Below are 22,314 nucleotides of genomic sequence, written 5' to 3'. Positions count from 1 at the left end.
TGTTCGTCCACTTGAAGCATTTAACACTCTGAAGGGCACATTGGTCTGTCTTTCTACAAAATATTCAAATATTTGACAAAAGCATTTCTTAGGTTTTTTCCTAGATTCAGGTAGTATCGTGGTGAGAAGTACCCATAATACTTCCTAGGATTGTTGTTTCTTCCTTCTTTAAGGGTCTTATAAAATCACAAAAGTAGCAGATTCAGAACTTTATTTTTTTCTCTTTGAGAACAAAATGTATACCTTTCTTTGTGTAATGAAGTAACCCATCTCTGTGTGAGACTATAAGTCAGGCTTCAAAATTTTCCCATCAAAATGTCAACTTTGCAGCCTTCTCACCTGCTACTTAAACACATGATCTTTCTTCAATCAACTGCCTAGAATATCGGCACTTATACAGTAGCTGTCCAAACACTTAACCTTGAATTAACTGTGCTAAGAGTTTGCCAGGACATCTTCTCTAAGTGCTATAATAAGTAGGATCACATACCTAGAGCTCAATGGCTTACATCTTCTCTTTCCCCTCCATACACATAGAGCATCATCACCGAACAACCATTTAATTTGCCCATCACAACTGTGAAGTTTACTGTGATACATGGTATTTTGGAGATAGAATGAATGACTTTTTGAACACCTGCAGTAAGTGTATGCTAAATGGCACCTGATATTTTTAGAATAAGGAACTATGCCACACAATTCCTAGCAAATTGTGCTAGGAAAAAGTTTTTCTCTCAAGATATACTTGTAAATTTTCTTTCATGTGCAAGGAAAGCTATATGATCTATTTCCTTTTGTCAACTATCTACATATTAAGAGCAAAACTGAATGTTCACTTGAATTAATGATATAATTTTTCGTGCCTGATACAATCATTGCCTTGAAAATTTGTTTCTGATCATAGCTTCGCAATTCCAAGTTTATTTCCTCTCACTATATTCATCTCCCTCATTAGAATGTAATTTGTGCTTCTGCCGTGTGATCTCTGAACCCGGTGACTATGTGACACTGTCTAGTGACTCACTGTTTCTCAGCATCCAGCAGGCAATGATATTTGTTGAATTCGCCTTATTTTGCACTGCCTTGCCATACATGTTTTTAAAAATTAAATACTCCATCTTTGAGAGTAAAATGCACTTATTTATTATTTGCAGTGGTCTTGTTAGCTATTCTTATCTATAGAACTGGGCTTTTAGCAGTAAACTTAATGGTGCATCTCAAATGATGCACACCTGAAAAATATATAATGTTATAATTCAATTTTACTTCAATTTAAAAAAGAGAATTTTTTAAAAACCATTGAGTGGCTAATAATACTATTGAGAATAATAGATAAATAAAACCAGTGACAAAACTTAGGGACACTGAAACCCCATTTTTCCCAAAGAGTTTAGCGATATCCTTTAATCTCCACTCTGGCTTTACCCAGAGTCTGTTTTTATTGTTATCAGTCATGTAACATTTTATTTTATTGAGTTATATTTTCAGGAGTTTTAACTTTCTTAGAGTCTGAGTCAGAGTACTCTTCACAGAATTGTTAAGCAATAATGTCATGCTTGATTGTAAAGTGTTTATGTCACCATTTTGTCCTATTCTAGCAACCAAGACTATTAGACAAAAACGTGAGGAGACTTCTCTAGAAGGAAGATCTTGCCTGTGAGGCAGTCTTTATAAGAACTGGTGTGAGTCAGACAAACCATCACTGCTAGGTGCTGGTGTTTCCCCCATGAATATCTTTTGACATCTAAGGAAACTGACGCCTGGGGGATGAAGTAATGGTGGAAGACCAGAACAAATCAGTCTAAGTGGCAATCTAAAACCCAGCTCTCCTGATTTATAGTTCAAAACTCTTTCTGATACTGCTCAGATGGGTCTCACAGCTTTTAAAAACAACTTATTGAGACCAAAAGCAGGTAACCCTGCATTTCCTCACTATTGAGGTGGCCACATGAAGCACTATTTGAGAACTGTGTGAGGTCATTTGCCCCTCTGGTGCCAACAGCATAGTGTAGTGGGAAGCCTGTAGGCTGCCAATGCAAGGAGGTGGGGGAGGGAATGGCTTGGGAGGTAACGGAGCCTCCCAGCCCCCCACAAACCTTACCGCTCTTTCTCTGGGCTCTCTGGTGAGCTCTCCTGCAGTCTTGTGATCTTGCCTCTTCTGTAGTCCTGCTCCTTGTTCTCTTACTGCCACGCTGCAGCTGCTTTTAACCCCGCCTCTAGGCTCAGGTGTGCACACTTAGGCTTGCCCACACACCATAATCCAGGCCTCTGCAATTAGGCACGTGTGCCCTGTTGCCCATACTCCCAAGTGCCTTCTACATTGACACGATCAAGGGTGCAAAGGTAGCCACAGAGACTAGTGGCCTAAAAAGCCAGATTAATTCATTTACGCTACACATAGACAATTTGCTTTGAGATATATTTAAAAAAATGGATAGGTCCAAAGGAATGAGGTAGGGGAGTGTAGGGTAATGTAAAAGGTATCAGGCTTTTCTGCCCTCCTGCCATCAGGATAGAGGAGGGAACGCTGTGATACTGAATGCATGCCTGATGGCGGGCACCTGAACTGGGTACACCTGCACTAAGACTGTGCTTTTAAGGGTGGTGTCACAGGGATGCCAGAAGAAGCCAAGAAGCAGCAGAAGCTGAAAGAGAAGCCAAGAAAGAAGTAGCAGAAGCCGAGAAAGAAGCAGAGAACACCGGAGAGCCAGATAGAGAGAGGACTTGCTGGGGGCTGGGAGGCCTGCCAACCTCCTCGCCCCCCAGCTCCCCTGCCTGCCATATGCTTGGTGAACCCCAATAAAAGACCTGCAAAAAACCACTGAGGACTCTGACTCCTCCTTTACCCAGTCTGCATGGGATCCTAGAAAACCTGCACCGTGTCTGTTCCTGACCTTTACAGGGAGGCTATGATGAATAATAATGCAAAGACAAAAAGGCAATTTTTTAAAAACTGTGGTAAACCTCCTTAACAAATCTGTTAAAAAGAAAAACCAACATAATAAGGACCTCCCTGGTGGTGCAAGGGGTTAAGCTCAGCACTGTGAAGCTATCTGCAGCCTTTGCAGCACTAGTTCATTCCAGGCTGGCCAGGGAGCTACCCACATAACGCAGTAGACCCACTGCTCCCCTCAGCAGTGTGTTTCAGTCAGTCTTCCTGTTCTGTTCCCCATTCTGTCTTTGGTGAATCCTCTCACCCCTGGCACCTCTGTCCTGTCCCCTAGTTCTTATATGCATAAATAAATAAAATTTTTACTCCATTAGTTTTTTATTCTTATTTGGAAAGTGGGTATAATTGATTGCCTTCTGGGGTAGTTGAGATGATTCAATGAGATAATCCATATAAAGAATATATAATCTCAGCATATTCCATGAGGTAGAATGATATTTATAAAAAGTTTTAAATATTTGAGGAAATGTTGATGTCATAATTGTGACAGTAATAATGAAGACACAAAGTTTTGCAGTTGAACATAAATACATATTTATAGGAAAAGGCTAAAAAGGAAACATTAATTAGAGTTATCTTTATATCTTAAAATATAGGAGATTGTTATCTTTAATTTTCTACAAAGCACATACAAAATACATTCAGGAAAAAATAAAATTCATAAAAATAAATTTCAACCTCTAAAATTCTTTCTTTTTGATATCAACAATTCTTGGATTCTTTGAGGCAAATCGATGTAGCTTTATTTACTTATAAAGATTTACCAACTAATATACGCCTCATAAACCCTAATGAAATAGTACCATTCTTTTCTAGTCCAAGTCCTTTCTAGCCTTATAGACTACTACATACACTTGTAGTGAAAATTTAGTACATAGAGGGTAATCCTGGGACATTTCCTTCAGTCTGAGAAGTTCCTTTGTAGAACCCTGTAAATCTTGATTCATAAGAGTTCATTTCTTTCATTCATAACCTGTGTCATTCTTTTAACAAAGGAAGAGTTTGGAAGAATCATGTATTCTTGAAGGACATGGGATAGACATAACTCTCTTGGGTAGTAGGCACCCAAGATTCCAAGCATATCCTAGCACCTCATCCATAGCACCTCACCACTACAGAAATAAAAAGAACCAGGGACTCCTCTCTGCCCATGCTGTGATTAGCTATATTAAGGAGCAATAAACAAGGAAAATTGTTGTCATTAATTTTGCAGTGTTTATACTCATCAGTAAACGTTATTACACTTTGACATTTTCAGTGATGTTCAGTTTAACTGTAAACATTTCCCCACCAGCACACCTTGCTCTTGCCTTGTAATTATGAAACACTATATATATATTAATTTAAATGAAGATAATATACCCAAGTGAATTAATCACTGGGAGAGTTCTCAGAGCATAAATCAATTATGAGTCAGCCTTTATGCTACACTCGTACTGCTTTTAAAAACAAGTATGCACTGTTTGTGAGACCTTACTCCTCTGCACACCTCTCCTACTTCCTTGATAATATAATTTTGTAATATTACATTGGATCCAGGCAAGCTCATCTCTGGACTGAGTCACCAAATTTTAGAACTGGGGGCGGGCTTAGATATCAAGCAACTAGTTCACTCTGCATAGAAGAGGAAATCATGGACTAGAATGATTAACTTTGTCCAAGGACAAACGGGCAAGAGTAGAACCCAGTCCACTTCTTTTCTGTTGCATAGGGGGACCTTTTACAAATTTATGGCAATCATTCTTTGGCCCATATAAAGCAATTTGCCAGCCTAAGATACTTTCCTGTATAGAGTTCATCCTGCATTGGGTTATTTGTATGCAATAGCATTAAATGATTTTTGATGAGGAAAAACTATGGTATTATTAAAAACTGTGAAGCATTCTAAATCAGTGGTGACTATAAATCAGCGTGGCTTTGCTTTTTGGTTATTGGTTGTTTGGTTGTTTTTTATTCCCTAACAAGTTATCAGATAATTCTCTCTCCAGAAAGCATGTGAATGGCAGTGTGTCCTTCAAAAACTGGAGCAGATAGGGCAGAATTCCATGACTAGCAGTACAATCCTCTCAGATTCTCAATCATTTTTTTATTATTCCTTTCTGCAGTGTCACTTTTTGAGGCTTATATCAAACCACTCATTGTTACACAGTGGTATCTTTGATGTTTTCAAGGATGTTGTACTGCTGATGAAGAGAAAACTGCACATCCGTGTCATGTTGAAATGTAAGGAAACAATTACTTGTCATCTTAACATTGTTAACTTTCATAAAGTTATTGGTAAAATGAGTGATGCTTGATAATGAAAACAATCTGCATTTTTATATCTTTTTTAAAAGATTTATTTATTTATTTTATACAGAAACTGGGGTATAGGTCAGAAGCGTGGGAGGGTGAGAGAATTGACCAGAGCCAGAGCGGGGAGCAAAACAGGCAGACGGACTAAAGACACTGCTGAGGGGAGCAGTGGGCGAGGCAGGAGAGGTCTGCTACGCCATGTGGGGTTCTCCCTGGCTTGTGGGGAATTGAACCGGTGCTGCAGAGGCTGCGGACAGCTTTGCAGCATGGCATTCAACCTCTGTGCCACTGTGGAGGCCCCTATATCATTATTTCATTCATTTGCCAATTAATTTGGTCACCAACCAGTTACCAGTTACTATAGTAAAAGGTCTGTAGATATAATCCCTATCCTCCTGGAACTCACAGAATGTAGGTGAAAGACATATACACAAACTGTCAAGATTTCCTGTGACATAAGCCATAACATAAGCCCCCAAAGTTACAATAGAGGGGACAGAGAATTGATAGATGGAAAGTTAAATGAGCTGAAACTTAAAAGATGACTATGAATTTGACAGGTAAATTTGGGGAGGGGGGTGGTATGCACAATATGAATCAAAATAATATTTTGGATGGATTCAACATCATTTTTTTAAAAGATTTGTTTGTTTATTTATTTATTTATTTATTTATTTATTTATTTATTTATACAAGCACTGGGTACAGTCAGAAGCACTGGAGAGTGAGAAAATTCACCAGAGCCAAAGTGGGGAGCAGAACAGGCAGACTGACGAAACACACTGCTGAGGGGAGCAGGGGGCACAGCAGGAGAGGTCTGTCACACCATGTGGGACCCTCGCCAGCGGCCGGGGATCAAACTGACGCTGCAGAGGCTGCAGGCAGCTTCGCAGCCTAGCACTCAACCGCTGCGCCACCAGGGGAGGCCCCTCAACATCATTTTTAAAAGTATTAAGTGGTGAGAAAGTGTGATATCTTAAGTAACTACAAATGGTCTAATATTGCTTAGGCATAAAATATGTTGAAATTAGTGGCACACAATAAAACAGGGCATATAGGGAGATGTGCCAAAGCAGGTCTTTAAGACTGTGTCAAAAACAGTTAAGATTTATACTGAAGAAATAAGAAACTATTCAAGAGTTATGATCAGGCAATGGAATAGTCAATTTGAACATTACAAAAACCACTGTTGCCAAAATCTGTAAGAAAATTTGGAGAACAGCAAAGAAGTGATTATACAAACAAATGCCAAGCAAGAAACAGAGCCTAATGTTGTAAGGAAGTCCTAGGGATAATAGCAGGGAAAAAGAAAAGGGGCTCAAGAGATATTTAAGAAATAGAATCAATATGATTTTAAGATTGGAAGGATAATGATTTGGAGGCCAGAAGGACAAGAGGGAAATCAAGGATGGTTACCAGGCCCCAGTTTAGCAATAGGATGAATAATAATGTCATGTGTGGTAGTAAGGAATGTGAGAAAGATGTATGTATAGGAAGGTAAACACAAAGGATGTCTTTGCACACTGAGTTGGAAGCATTTTGGGGATATCTATGTGAAAATATCCAATAGGCAGTTGGATAAATGGAGGGAAGTTATAGAAATATGGACTTAAATGTCCTTTGTATGTAGGTGGTAAAAGTTAGGAAAAAATTTTGTTATCCCAAGGAGATGCATAGTAAAAGGAAAAGAAGTCTGAGGGAAAAGTCAGTGAACACTAGTGATTTGTGTTGAGGAAAGAGAAAAAGCCAAGTGGGATCTAAATTTAAGGATATTTTTAAAACTATTTATTATTTCTAAATAGGACAGATTTGAAATACCTCAGTTATTTACAAGAAAAAAAGTTCATAGTAATGGAAAATTTGAAGACTCTGAAAAGAAAGGGGGAAATAAAGTTCTAGGACAGATTTAAGAGGGAAATCCATAGAACAGGTATTTTGTGTATAATACAGCTCACTTACTACAAACCAAGACGCACATTTTTGTTCTATTTAGCCTCTGATTATTTTATTTAACAACATGACCCCCCAAAAAAAGCCTATTTGGAGTGACTGAATTGCTCTGGGGACTAGTTCATGAAAAATGCCATTTAAAAAAACTCCAGCTTTTTATTGCAAATTTTAGATGCTGTTGTAACTCCATCAAAGGAAGTTAGGTAGATACAATAGTAGCCTTTGGTCCAAAAAAATTATTTGCTCTCACTTCTACGAATAATTATATACTGTTTGGAACAAAATTTCTTAAAGATCATTATGTATTATGACAGTATATATTTAGCAGAAAACATTTTTAGAAAGAACTAAATTATGTGGGAACTGGCACTGCATTCCCAAAAAAATATCAGAACTCATCAACAAAAATTTTGTAGCTGACTCATGTTTTCAACCAGTGTGTTTACCAGCAAAATAACAACTGAATTGACCAGTAAGCACACTGGTTTAATCCTAAATCTCAGTTTAATATGTATGACAGAGATTACATCAGACTCTTGAAATATAAAATATTTTTGTTCTTAAAAATTACCATACATAGAAGACAAGGCTGTGTGTCCCGCCCATGATGGGACCCCCAATGGCCAGAACCCCCAGTGCACCAGTTTACAGGGATTACACTGGAGCTGAGCTGTACAACATGATGACCCTTGACAATGTAGGAGCAAGGATTGAAAAATGTAGACTTTACCAAAACAAACGCAAATCTGATTCATTAACCAGAATCTGAGCCTCAAGTAAGGCCAGAAACAGAGAGATTGCAGGATTTACGTTTTGGTTTGGTGGGAACTTCAGTAAAATCAGAAACAAATCAAAATGAAACCCATTCATGCTGTGGATTTCTTAGAGTTGGATTTTTCTAGAGAATTTTCTGGCAGATGAAAGTGCCCTTTCTAACAAAATGAGTATTACAGGGGCCTCCCCGGTGGCACAGGGGGTGGAGTGCTGTGCTGTGAAGCTGTCCGTAGCCTCTGCAGTGAGGGTTTGATTCCCGGTCGGCCAGGGAGATTCCCACATGGCGAGACAGACGTCTCCTGTCTCGCCCGCTGCTCCTCTCAGCAGTGTCTTCGGTCTGCCTGCCTGTTCTGCTCCCCACTCTCTCTGGTGAATTCTCTCACGCTCCTGCTCCTCTGACCTGTACCCTAGTTCATGTATAAATAAATAAATCTTTTAAAAAAATGAATATTACAGCAATATTTCTTTCCTTGTTTGCACAAAGACCTTTACCTTTCTGGGTCCTCTGCTTCTCTATAGTTTACACTAATTAATCACAGGCACTCAAGGGCATCATTTTATTAAAAGAATATTCTAAGCTAGAACCGGTAAATACAGTTAGTACAGGCAGAAGAACATAAAAGGGACTAAGACAAAGCTGTTATATCCTTGAATAAATTAATTCATTGATTTACTCAACAAATACTTTTGAGCACCTGGCATATGACAGGCAGTATGCTCTGTCCTGGCCATGGGCCAAGTAATGGGACTAAGAGTGGGCTAGTGACTCAAAGATCGCCATGAGCACGTGATGAGAGAGAACACATTCTCTGCAGCAAGAAATAGTCACATAGCTGAATGAGGCATCAATGTTGTTTTCTGAAAGTTGCATTTTTAAAGCTATAATTCTTCCAAATATGTTGAAAATTGTCCTCAGAAGCTATTTTAACTTTACACAGACACAGCATTTTTATAACAGGAAGATGTTCATATTTTCAGCTGAAGTTCTTAAGTAGGGGAAACATGACAGATGCTCTTGCTAGGCATAAGGTTTCATTTGAACTGAATTTTAATTAAAATTACTCAAAGGTCTGGTGGAAAGATTTTCATTGACTGACAGAATCCATCAAATTTCTGGCCCTCTGTAAAGAAAGAGTGTTATATTTTAATCATGAGAGGAAGAAATAAAAGAAGCTAATCAGTTTTTGATTGGTTATGTGGTGAGGTTTTATTAAATGTTATAGTAAAAACATATTTTTATTTACTTTTGCCAGTTTTAAATATGTTAATTTATAAAGATGTTAAAGTCAAGAAATGAACAGTGATGTAGTATCTAACAGTGAAGATAGCATAACATTGATTTATGAACATTACTATAGAATGGGTCTTAAATAATGCAAGTCTGACAACACTACTGATTGATTTATATTTATATTTAGTCTTTAACTTTTTTAAATAAATGTATTAAGAAAATATCAAACTCTTATTTTCTTCTATAAGCCAAATATCAATATAATTTCTTCAGGTATAATCATCATTATACATGTGGAAAAGTTTATTCCTCAAGAAAGAAGGCTATTGGGAATGCTGATATATTAAAGTTGAAAATTAGTAGAAACTTAATTAGCAACTATTGTTAAATTCTTTTCATAAACAGTGCTATCTTAAGTATGTTGAGAGATTAAAAGGTGAGTTAGTGCTCATCTAGAGCTCACCATACACAGTGGGAATCAGTTGTGCTAAGTGTTTTAATAGTTGAATAAACAACATCCAAACTAAAGTCAGTCAGGAAGTGGTGAAGTTAATTCCAGTTGGGGAAGCCTTTTAAATGATGTACACCAAAGTGGAGTATTAGGTACAACAGGAGACAACAGTGCAAACACATATTATGGCCATTTCCTTCAAGGGATGCGTTATCTTTCCAGGGAGATAAGAACTTGCACATAAAATAGAGGACTCTATGAATAGGGAACATATAATGAAATGTGAAATTTCATACAAAAGAACAGAAGATCTCTAATAGAAAGTAACAGCGCTGAGAGTTCAGTAGTGGGAGAAACTGGTGTTATCTAGAGAGATGAAAGAATACTTCAGAAAACATGAACCATGAGAAAAGATGGCCTGGACAGACCTGTAAATATTTGCAGAAGCTGCAAAAGGGAAACCTAAACAGATGGAAACAATGAATGATGACAGGATCGCAGCTTTATTCTAGGACCTTCAGATACTGACTTGGCGGTCTTGGAAGATCTTCTTTAGGGAGAACAAATTGGTTGTGTAAGAAAGGCTAAGAATGGTTTTGCACCATGAATGCCAAGATAATGAATCAGGATTTGATCTAAGAGGAAAAGGAAATTCCTATAGTTTGTCCACAAGTATAGTACCATATGAAAGCTGTTAGAAAGGGTCGCTAGAAAGATAAACCTGGCAGTTACTGTTTTTCTAAAGAATTGTTTTATATAACATTCCTCCAATCTGGAATCTATAAGCACTAGATCGATGCACAACGTTATTACCTTAAGCACTTTAGAGAGGTCTAGTGAATGTGTATACAACCTTAACACTTGTGGAAGGTGTTCTATAAAAACTTGCAACTGAGACTTAGAAGAAATGACTTAGTTGACCGGCTCTACCATAAATTAGCCAATGAAAAACAGATATACTGGATTAGCATGTTAAAACAATATGAGAGAAACAGAAGTAGAAATGTTGGCTGAAAAGAGTTATGTCTTAAAAGGATTTTGATGAAATATTTTAGGAACCTTCAGAAGGTATCCTAAGTTGAACACAAGAAAACTTCCATTTGTAAATGTTGTAAAAAGGAGAAACGTCTTTGGGAATTAAAAACTTGCTGTCTGGCCTTTAAGAAGGAAAGACGGAGCCAAAATTTGCCAAGAAGAAGAGTATTTATTGTTGTTATGAAGAGAAAATCAGGTCAGATCAGTTCAATTTCCACCCATGACATGGAAATAGATCTTAGTGACAAGGTAGTTATGATATAGCTGAATTTTTGTAAGATTTTGGTGTCTTCTCAACTTGACATCCTTTTTCATAAGTGAGATGGATAGTCTCTGGGTCTTTCATGTGGGTATAGCTAATGAGGATTTAGATCCAGTTATTGCTTAGTGATTAAAGGTATCTCCCCATTTATGTGGAAACATTTTTGTGTAGCGGATAAACTCAGTCGTGAAAGTTTCCTTCTAAACATTCAAAGTAATGGAATTGCCCTCCAAGTGGACCACTTTGTTCTAAAGTCACATTGCCAGGGGGCTTACTACTTTTCACCGAATTGGAATGCATGTTGTTGTCCCTAAAGGAACCAGACAAGGATGGTAGAACAAAATAAGCCCATCATCATTACTAGAAGGAGAAAAAATTCCCCATATATTGTCTTTAGGCAATAGTCTATAAACAGATTGAGTCTGACAGTCAAAAAACCTGTAGGCTCATTCAAAATCCTCAAGAAAGATGGTGGTTTGGTTGACTTGAACTTTCCTTCTCATGCAGTTACTCAAAACAATCCCATTCACCCTTAAGACCAAGAATATTTGGATGAGAACATTTGACAATTGGGGAACCATAAACATACCAAATAGTTCCACTGCAGATTGTATTTACTTTCTCTATCCCACTGCTGAAATGCCCACTCCTTTCTTCAGCCCAGGAGTTCTAATTCTTCCCCAAAGGGTCCTTTCTCAATCCATTCCTTACAGCTTCCTATTGGTTCCTACAGCATCATTTTTTTTTACCTTGATGCCTCATTCTAGTTAGTTTTTGCGTATCTATTCAAGGCATTGAATGTCTGAGGTCAGGTCCCCAAATGACAATATGCCTTAGAAATCACAGAGGTGCATTGCATTTAAAAAGACTTCTTCAATATTTGCAAATGAAACAACTCTTTGGTTTCTGCTCAGTCATCTTTGTGATTCCCTGTCCTGTGTTCTTTGCCCTTTGCATCACTGGAACATGGTGCCCCACATCAGCTTCCTGTGCCTGAGAAGTAAGGATGCTGCACTTGGTCTGTACCTATGTAACTGTGCTCATTGAGATTCAACCCACAGCCCAGCCTGTCTTTGAGCTATGTGCTCTGCCTGGAAAAATATGAAAGATTTTCTTTAAAATTCTTCATAAAATTTTATTTATGACTTTCCCAATGCTACTAGTGCATCTTCTAACATTAGATGCTTGTAGGAATTTCTTGGTGCATATTCAGTATGGTTACATCCTACTTCTAAAAATATGAATTCTAATCTTTTAAGAATAATCAAGTTTTCTACAACAGCTATTAAATACTGGGGTATTTCTTTAGGTCATTTCTCAATTTTACGAAAAGCATACTAAATTCTTTCTAGGCAAACCTCTGCCAGCCATCATCTGTAAATCATCTTATTTATAACAAAATAAGTTAAAGATTTAAATCATCTCTTTGCTAAGCAAATTCTACTGAAATATTTTCAAGTATTTGGTAAAGGATTCACACATTCATGTGACACAGTGATTTCTTTTGATCCTCTTGTACCATAAGGATCTTAGACATGACATGCAATTTCATAAAGAAAGCAAGCTGTCTTTAGTGATCCATTTATTGAGAGGGACTCATTTCCCTTGGCCTCTATTTATACAATGCTCAAATTGCATTATGTTCTTTGCGATTTTTTTTTCATTGATCCAGATAAATCGTGCTTGATGCTTTTTCAAAGAACTGTTTATCAGAGAACTTCCAGTAACCTTCTGGCATTTCAAAATTGTATTATTCCCTGGACAACAATTTTATTTGTTGTAATTGTAAAGCTTCAGAGTTTCTAAAGATATAGCTAATATAAAAAGACAGCTGTGTGAAGTATTACTGGCTGACTTGATTTCTTCCAACTTTATATTTTCAACTGATTAAGTCTCATTATGCCTTTAATATTCATAATCTATCAACTATTTATAATGTAAAATATTCACAATATAAAGTTTCTTCCATTAAGGAATATTAATAATTTTCCCCAGTACCTTTTTCAGTAGCATAAATACTTCATGTTTTTATAAATAATCAAATATTTTATTAAATTAGAAATAGCACATTACATAAAATATTTTAACAATAAAGCAACTCTCCACTATGTTTATACAGGCTCTTTTAACTTTTTAAATTATGAAGAAAAATTCTGTTCTCATTACAACTCAATTGCAGTTTCAGCTAGAACACAAAAATCTTACCACATTATGTATACTAAAAAATAATTCAGATTTTCCCCAGTGCTTGAGCAAATTTTTTACTGTAAATTGTCTCAGAAGCCTTTTGAATTAAAGCAACACTTATCAAAGAGTGGTCTACTCATCTTACTTGATGGAGTTTCCATAGAACCTGAACTGAGTCAGTAATAGGTTTGGGACTCAGAATACTGGTTTCATTTTTATCTCTTTATATAATCTTTATATTATTTGTTTCTCATTGCTTATATTTGTAAATGTGGCACTGTCAGTCCTAACTCAGAGGGTCTCTAGTGTTGGTCCTAAGAATTCACTCAACATGCTACTTGTCCTCTTGGGCTAGGATTTTTTCTGAAAAACACTAAAGTAAGGCTTTAGTCAAATCTTTTAGAGAATCCTAAAATGTCCCATTCTGCTACACTTCTGGGATAAATACAGTTAGAAACCTCTCTGGTCCTTCTCTTCTGGATCTATCACCATATAAAACATCCTGATCCATTTTGGACTAGCTGCTTTACCCACAACCCTCCACACTATCATTCTTTAACTAGCATTTCACTGTCTCCTTGCCTCAAAGGAAGCCTGCTGGGCCTCTGATTATATGCCCTTCCCTAGCAGTTCCTCCAGCAAAAGCTGCTTATTCTGCCTCACCCTCAATCCCACAGGTATGTCACACAGTTGGCGATTTTCCTTCCTCCACCATGTGATTTCTAGCTCTTTCTCTACAATTCTTGGATAAAGACCCACTCTTGAAATCCATCTTTACCTCTCCCCACCAACACTGATTACTGTCATTTACCTACATGTTAAAGAGTTTAGACACTGGTTCATGGTAATCTTCGCAACTTAGCAACTTCCATCTTCTCCAGTGATTTCACATCTGACTGGGCAATCCATGAAAATTATAGACTCTCAAGACCTTGGCCTTTATCTGCAGCCATCTTTTCTACCCAATTTTAGGTATCCCACTGCCTGGTTGCCAGTCAGATGCAACACGTAATAATATTACTCTGTAATAATCATATGTTGCAGAGTATCTGTGAGGGTTAGTCAGACAGAAGAAAAAGAAGCACTGACTAATGCCTGCAAAGAAATTCCTGGTAGCTAGATTGGGCAGGAGCATAGAAGGTGGAGAACATCACTATTTGGCACATGTTAGGTAAGATTGTGCTTTTGAGATAAGAATTGGTAGAATTTAGTCATCTCTTAGATTTAGAGAGAAGCAAGGAATGGAGGCTGACTGCAAAGTTTGTAACTTGAAAGACTAATTCAATTGTAGCTCTAACAGAGCTAGACAGCAGAGCAGTTAATTGACAAACAGGGAACTAGAACAAACTACGCAGCAAGCGGGACTGTGAGTGTGCAGCCAACACACCCCGTGATCGGGAGCTGAGGCGAACCCTGCAGGATTCGCCGAGGCGGTGAGCGAACGGCTCCGGGCGCCAATAGAGAAGAACAAAGACCCTGGGAGACGCGCACACAGCCCGGGCTGCCAGTAAGCTTGCGAGGGAGAGCGGCACGCTTGGCGCGCTTGAAAAGAAAACGCGGACCGGGATCGCAGCGGCCCAGGTCCCCGCGCCTGCGACCTAGGCTTGCGGGGAGACGCGCGGAGGTCCTCACTGAGGTGAAGGTCCCTCCCTGAGTAAGCAGGAACCAGACACCCAGGCACGGGAGCGGGTACAAAAGGCGCCATTCCCGCGTCACTGAACTGGGCTACAGCCCGCGTCCTGGACCTGAGGGCTTTGAACTGAGACCCGGGGCACGAAATTAGGGGCGTGGGTTCTCCACGACGGTGGGGCACAAGGCAGACACAGCACCCCAAAGCTGTTGAAGTTTACCCTACCATTCCCGCTCTGTTCCCTGTCCCACGGGGTGGGGGGGGCGAAAAACAGCCCCCAAGGACAATAGGAGAGATCTCTGGCGCCACCTAGCGACCAGGAAAAAAAAGTCACTAACACCCCATAGAACAGGAAATTTCTTAAGACTGCTTGAAAAGGGCAGAAGGCTTCTGGAGGACCCAGTGGCCAGCCGGGAAGTTAGCCCATCCCACGCCAGACCCCTTTCGACCAGCAGTCTGAGCCCACAGAAGGAGCAGGCACCCACGTCCGGGGCAGACCGGGGGCGCAGAAGAGTGTGCCTGAAACCGGAGGCGCAGGGACTGCATCCCGCTTCACCATTTTAGAACAGGGACATTTCTTCAGTAAAAACTGCCTAAAACCAGCAGAAAGCTCCCCCAGAAGACAGAGATGGCTCCTGGAAGAGCCAGAGGGGAGCGGAGAAGTTCACCCAAGATGCCAGTCAGTCCGAGCAACACAGTGTCCCAACGCATACGACAAATTAGAAAACAGACAGTAGGGAGTAGAAGAACCACACGCAACCTAACAACTCCTCAGGAAAAAAGCACACCACAAAAAGAAAACCACTCCCCAGATTGCAACGACAGCAACTTGGAAGAACTTCTGAGCCTTCCAGAAAGAGAATTTAAAATTGCCATGATTAAAATGTGATAGATCAGAAGAAGGAAATAGAGTCCCTAAAGAGGGAAATAAAAGAAATGCAGGAGATCAAAGAATTAATGGAGGAACTAAAGAACTCTGGGAAAAGCAATGAAAGCAGAATAGATGAAATGGAAGAACGAATAAGTACTCTTGAAGACACAGAAATAAAAAGAACCAAAACAGAAAAGGAAAGAGAAGTACGAAGGAAAAAGAATGAAGAAAGACTTCGGGAACTATCTGACTCCATGAGGAAAGGAAATATAAGAGTTATAGGAATTCCAGAAGGAGAGGAGAGAGATGTAGGAACAGAGAAAATATTCCAGGAGATAATTGAAGAGAACTTCCCAAATGCGAAGAAGGAGCTGAAAATTGATATACAAGAAGCAAGAAGAACACCAAACTTCCACGACGAAAGGAAAAACACAGCAAGACACATAATAGTAAAGCTCCCAAGAATCCAGGACAAGGAAAAAATAATGAAGCTGACAAGAGGGAAGACACAGATAACATTCAAAGGAAAACCAATCAGGCTGACATCAGACTTCTCTGAAGAAACACTACAGGCAAGGAGAGAGTGGAGGGACATAGTCAACAGACTTCAAGAAAACAGATGCCAACCAAGAATACTCTATGCCGCAAAGCTCTCTTTCCTCCATGAAGAAAGAATATGGACCTTCCCAGACAAAGAGAAACTCCGGAATTTCATTACGACTAAACCCCCACTCTAAAAAATACTACAAGGAATCCTAAAGCCAGAACCTCAGAGGGACGAATAACAACGAAAGAAGACCAGAAAAAAAAAAGTTATTAAAAGAATAAATAAATAAAATCAAAGGAAAGACAAACATAATGGCAAATACAGATGCTAACATATCAATATTAACTCTAAATGTAAATGGACTAAACTGTTCAATAAAAAGACACAGAGTTGCAGCCTGGATTAAGAAACAAAACCCAACCTTTTGCTGTCTCCAGGAAACACATTTAGCTACAAAAGATAAAAATAGGCTCAAAGTCAAAGGATGGAAAACAATCCTACAAGCAAATGGGCCAAAAAAGAAAGCAGGAACAGCTATACTTATATCAGATAAAACAGACTTCAAACTCAAAAAAATAAAAAGAGACCCCAATGGTCACTACATTATGATTAAGGGGACAATACTTCAAGAAGAAATAACACTCATTAACATATACTCACCAAACGAAAGAGCACCAAAATATATCAGACAACTGTTGCCCTCTCTGAAAACAGACATCAGAGAAAACACATACGCAGTGGGAGACTTCAACACACCACTATCATCAATGGATAGATCAACAAGACAAAAAATAAGTAAAGAAACTAAAGCTCTAAATAAGGACCTAGAGCATTTGGGCTTAACAGACATCTATAGAACACTAAACCCAAAAAAAAACGGAGTACACATTTTTCTCAAGCGCACACGGATCATTCTCCAGGATTGATCACATACTGGGGCACAAGACAAACATCAACAGATACACCAAGATTGAAATCATACCAACCATCTTTTCTGACCACGAAGGCATCAAACTAGAAATAAATCATAAAAAGAAGGCAAGGAACTATCCTACCTCATGGAGATTAAAAACCACACTACTGGAAGACCACTGGACTAACGAGGAGATCAAAGAAGAAATTAAAAAATTCTTTGAATTGAATGACAAGGAGGACACCAATATCCTAAATGTATGGGATGCAGCAAAAGCAGTAATAAGAGGAAAATATATAGCAATAGAAGCTCACATCAAAAAACAAGAAAGAACTCAAAGGAACAACCTAATCTCGAAGCTCAAAGATCTAGAAAAAGAACAACAAAAAAAACCCAAAACCAGTAGAAGAAAAGAAATAATAAAAACCAAAGCAGAAATAAATGAAATTGAAACTAAAAAAACAATCCAAAAGATCAATGAAACCAAGAGCTGGTTCTTTGAAAAAATAAATAAAATAGACAAACCCCTAGCCAGGCTCACAAAGGAAAAAAGGAGAAAGCACAAATACACAGGATCATAAATGAAAGAGGAGAAATCACAACGGACACAGCAGAAATCAAAAGAATAATCAGTAACTACTATGAACAGTTATATGGAAACAAGTTCAACAATCTAGAGGAGATGGACAAATTCCTACAACTCTACAATCACCCAAAGCTAGATAAAGAAGAAATAGAACACCTAAACAGACCAATTACAAGCAGCGAAATTGAAATGGTAATCAAAAGCCTCCCCAAAAACAAAAGCCCAGGACCTGATGGTTTTACAAATGAATTCTACCAAACATTCAGAGACGAATTAGTGCCTATCCTTCACAAACTCTTCCAAAAAATTGAGAAGGAAGGGACAATACCAAACACGTTCTATGAAGCCAATATTACACTAATACCAAAACCGAATAAGGACAACACAAAAAAGGAAAACTATAGGCCAATCTCCCTAATGAACACTGATGCAAAAATCCTCAATAAAATTTTACCTATCAGAATCCAACAATGTATCCATAAGATAATTCACCACGACCAAGTTGGATTCATTCCAGGGACACAAGGATGGTTTAACATCCGAAAATCAATCAATGTTATCCAACACATCAACAAAAAGAAATATAAAAACCATATGATAATATCAATAGATGCTGAGAAAGCTTTCGACAAAGTGCAACACCCATTCATGATAAAAGCCCTTGAAATTCTTGGGATACAAGGAACATACCTCAACATCATAAAGGCCATCTATGACAAGCCAACAGCCAGTATCATTCTCAATGGTGAAAAGCTGAAAGCAATTCCAGTAAGATCTGGAACAAGACAAGGATGTCCACTCTCACCACTGCTTTTCAATATAATACTGGAAGTCCTAGCCAGAGCAATAAGACAAGAGAAAGACATCCAAGGAATCCAAATAGGAAAAGAAGAAGTCAAACTATCACTATTTGCAGATGATATGATAATATACATAGAGAACCCAAAATCTCCACAGAAAAACTAATTCAACTCATCAATCAATTCAGTAAAGTAGCAGGATACAAAATCAACACGCAAAAGTCAGTAGCCTTCCTATACACAAACAATAAATCTGAAGAAGAAGAAATCAAAAAACCACCCCTTTTATTATCGAAACAAAAAAAATCAAATATTTGGGAATAAATCTAACAAAAGAGGTAAAGGACCTATACAAAGAAAACTATAAAACACTCTTAAAAGAAATAGAAGACACAAAGAAATGGAAAGACATCCCCTGCTCATGGATTGGAAGAATAAACATTATTAAAATGGCCATCCTACCAAAAGCAATATACAGATTCAATGCTATTCCAATAAATATTTCAATGTCATTATTCAAAGAAATAGAACAATTATTGATGAAATTCATATGGAATCACCAAAAACCCCGAATAGCCAAAGCTCGCCTGAAAAAAAAAGAAGGGAATGGAGGCATCACACTCCCAGTCTTCAAACCATACTACAAAGCCATAATCATCAAAACTGCATGGTATTGGAACAAGAACAGACACACCGACCAATGGAATAGAATAGAAAATCCAGAAATAAACCCACAGATTTATGGTCAACTAATCTTTGACAAAGGAGCAAAGACTATGCATTGGAGCAAAGAAAGTTTGTTCAATAAATGGTGCTGGGAAAACTGGGTTGCTACATGCAAAAGAATGAAGCTTGACCACTACCTCACACCATACACAAAATCAACTCAAAATGGATTAAAGAACTAGACATAAGACCTGAAACCATAAAATACATAGAAGGAAATATAGGAGAAACACTACGGGATTTGCACATCAAAGACATCTTTACAGACACATCACCCAAAGCAGTGATAGTGAAGGCAAAGATAAACAGCTGGGACTACATCAAATTAAAGAGCTTCTGCACAGCAAAAGAGACAATAACAAAAATAAAGAGAAACCCCACCAACTGGGAGAACATTTTTGCACCCAACACTAATGATAAAGGACTGATCACAAAAATCTGCAAAGAGCTGATGAGACTCAGCAACAACAAAGAAAATAATCCAGTCAAAAAATGGGCAGAAGAGCTAAAAAGAAACTTCTCTGAAGAGGAAATGCAAATGTCCAACAGACATATGAAAAAATGTTCAACATCACTTGTAATCAGGGAAATGCAAATCAAAACTACCATGAGATACCATCTCACACCAGTGAGAATGGCACATATTAAAAAAACTAGCAACAACAAATGTTGGCGAGGGTGTGGAGAAAAAGGAACTCTTCTGCACTGTTGGTGGGAGTGCAAACTGGTCCAACCACTATGGAGAGCTGTGTGGAGATTTCTGGACCTACTAAACATAGAGCTTCCATATGATCCAGCAATTCCACTCCTAGGTATTTACCCAAAGGACACAGAAACATCAATTCCAAAGAGCACCTGCACCCCTATGTTTATAGCAGCACTGTTTACAATAGCTAAGCTTTGGAAACAACCCAAATGCCCAAAATAGATGACTGAATCAAGAAGATGTGGTACATATATACCATGGAATATTACTCAGCATTCAAAAAGATAAACACATGCAATTTGCAGCAACATGGATGGCGCTGGAAGGGATCATGCTCAGCGAAATAAGCCAAAAAGAAAAAGAAAAATACCGGATGGTCTCACTCATAGCAGGAATCTAGAAAACTTAAATAAGGGACCAGGAAAATGAATATAAGAAAGTGAAAATCAAAATCAACAAAAAACTATGAACCAGAGACACTTTTTGGGGGGTGGGGGCGGGAGGGAAGGATTGGGGTCAGAATGGGGCATTTGCAATTGTATGGGGGAATATAAAAATAAAATTTATTATTAAAAAAAAAAATTGACAAACAGGAATTTTTAAGACACTTCATGTAAAAAGATGATAGGTAGGTATATGTGTTTGGAGTTCAGAAGAGATGTTAGAATAGAAGATAAAGCTTGTGAAATCATCAGCACATAAGTGTAACTGAAAACCAATTAAATCACCAAAGGAGAGTATAGAATTATGAAAAAGATAAGGTTCTCAGAAACCCAATGTTGTAGGTGTGGCTCAGAGACAGTCAATCACAAGGCCAAACAAGGAAGGAGTGGATACAAATTAAAATGCTGAAAGCAGTTAAATACAAGTTAACATGTATGTGTGGTTATTAACACCAAGCCATTTTGCTTCCCAAGTGTTTTGTGTGCATTTGCACTGCAGTCATTCAGAGCATAGACAATGCTTGGGTTAAAATCATGGCTTAGTTGCTTACTTAGCTGTGGCCATTGGCATATTTCTTGAGCATTCTGTGTCTCTAGAGCTTGAGGATAATAAAAGTACCAAAAATATAGGCTTGGTGTGAAGGCCAAAAGTGATAAACACCACAAAGAGCAGTGCTGAACTCATGCAAAGTCCCATATAATGAATGATGGTTATTTTTATATTATAGTTTTATTTAATCTTCACAGTCATTTGGGAGGTAAATCATCCCCACTTATCAGTTGAGAAAATAGGTCAGAAGTTTACATTACAAGGTAGTGTTGGAACATCTGCCTACCTGACTAGGAGTCCATCTAGAACCAGAAAGAAGGGATATAGCAGAAAATAAAAAGGAACCAACTTTAAGAAGCAGTGACAAATGTTAAATGCAAATTATGAAATGAAATGAAAATAATCCATAGACCCAGTTCTCTTATCAGATTGAACTACAGTGGCAGATATTTCAATGAGAAATATATGATTTCAAGATTGGGCGCCACAAGCAAATTTTACCACCTGGGAGATGAGTTACCAGGGGTTGATCTATACTCCCAACCTGAGCTACATCCTGAAGACTCCCATATGCAAACGTAGTCATCACCCAAGAGTGCTAGCCTGGAAAAGCTCATAGTCTTGATTTCATTTTATGTTGGTGCACTGGGACAGTCAGGTTCTTCTCACATTTAGTCAGCTATACTCCTATTGGGAGCTTCACAATTGTGCATATTTTATTTATGATTCCTTTTGTTTGAAATTCATCCTCTGTGACCATTGCATTACATTGTTCTTACTCATAATTATATGGATGTCCTCATTCTCCATTTTGCAGAGCTGCACTATTTTGCTTGCTACTTTGCTGCACCTGAACAAACTTTATGTATTTAATGAACATCATCTTATGTGTCTTGTAATATTTTTAATTAAATATGCTTTTAATTAAATATAATCGATGTCACTTCACAATAAGGATTTATAAATCCCCAGGCATCCAGAAGTAGAACACTTGACATTCTTTTTTCCTTGTGTGGTGGAACATACATAAATGGCCCATACATTTGGAAAATTTTGTGTCAACTTCTACCTTTCCACAAAGCATATGTTCCCTGTGTTAATGATGATTTTAGAGGAGGAGCATTTAGAAAGTAAGCCAAGTGATTCCTACTGCATCTCATCTATTTCTAACATGATGGCGGGAAGCTTCGCTGGTATGCTTTGTTGTAGATTTCTACATAACTCTGGGCATAGTGCCTTATTTAACAGTTCCCTGGTGTTATTTTGGAAAAGTCTTCCACAGAAAATGCCAGAACGCAGCTTGAATTCTTGTCCCCTGTCAGGGAGTATCTTTCTATCAGTGGGATTTCTCAGCTGTTTCAAAAATCATTCAGCACTTTAGTAGCAAATTTTGTTCATGTGGAATAT

The 22,314-nt window shown here is 38.1% G+C and overlaps 1 protein-coding gene across 9 annotated transcripts in view; it reads left to right on the top strand.

The window, feature by feature from the left end:
• The window catches only part of DTNA (dystrobrevin alpha), a 325,085-nt gene that overhangs the window by 97,628 nt on the left and 205,143 nt on the right, over positions 1-22,314 (top strand). For 2 of the 9 annotated variants that reach the window (XM_054694103.1, XM_054694104.1), the window contains exon 2: positions 5,056-5,173. The exons of the other annotated variants lie outside the window; for them this stretch is intronic. The gene's annotated coding sequence lies outside the window, so the exon portion shown is untranslated. The remainder of the gene's footprint in view (positions 1-5,055; positions 5,174-22,314) is intronic. 9 annotated transcript variants of the gene reach the window in all.

Source organism: Talpa occidentalis, unplaced genomic scaffold (genome assembly GCF_014898055.3).
Source record: "Talpa occidentalis isolate TD23 unplaced genomic scaffold, MPIMG_talOcc4v2.1 talOcc4.13, whole genome shotgun sequence".
In the NCBI taxonomy this organism is placed as follows: domain Eukaryota; kingdom Metazoa; phylum Chordata; class Mammalia; order Eulipotyphla; family Talpidae; genus Talpa; species Talpa occidentalis.
This window is presented reverse-complemented; position numbering and strand designations above follow the sequence as displayed.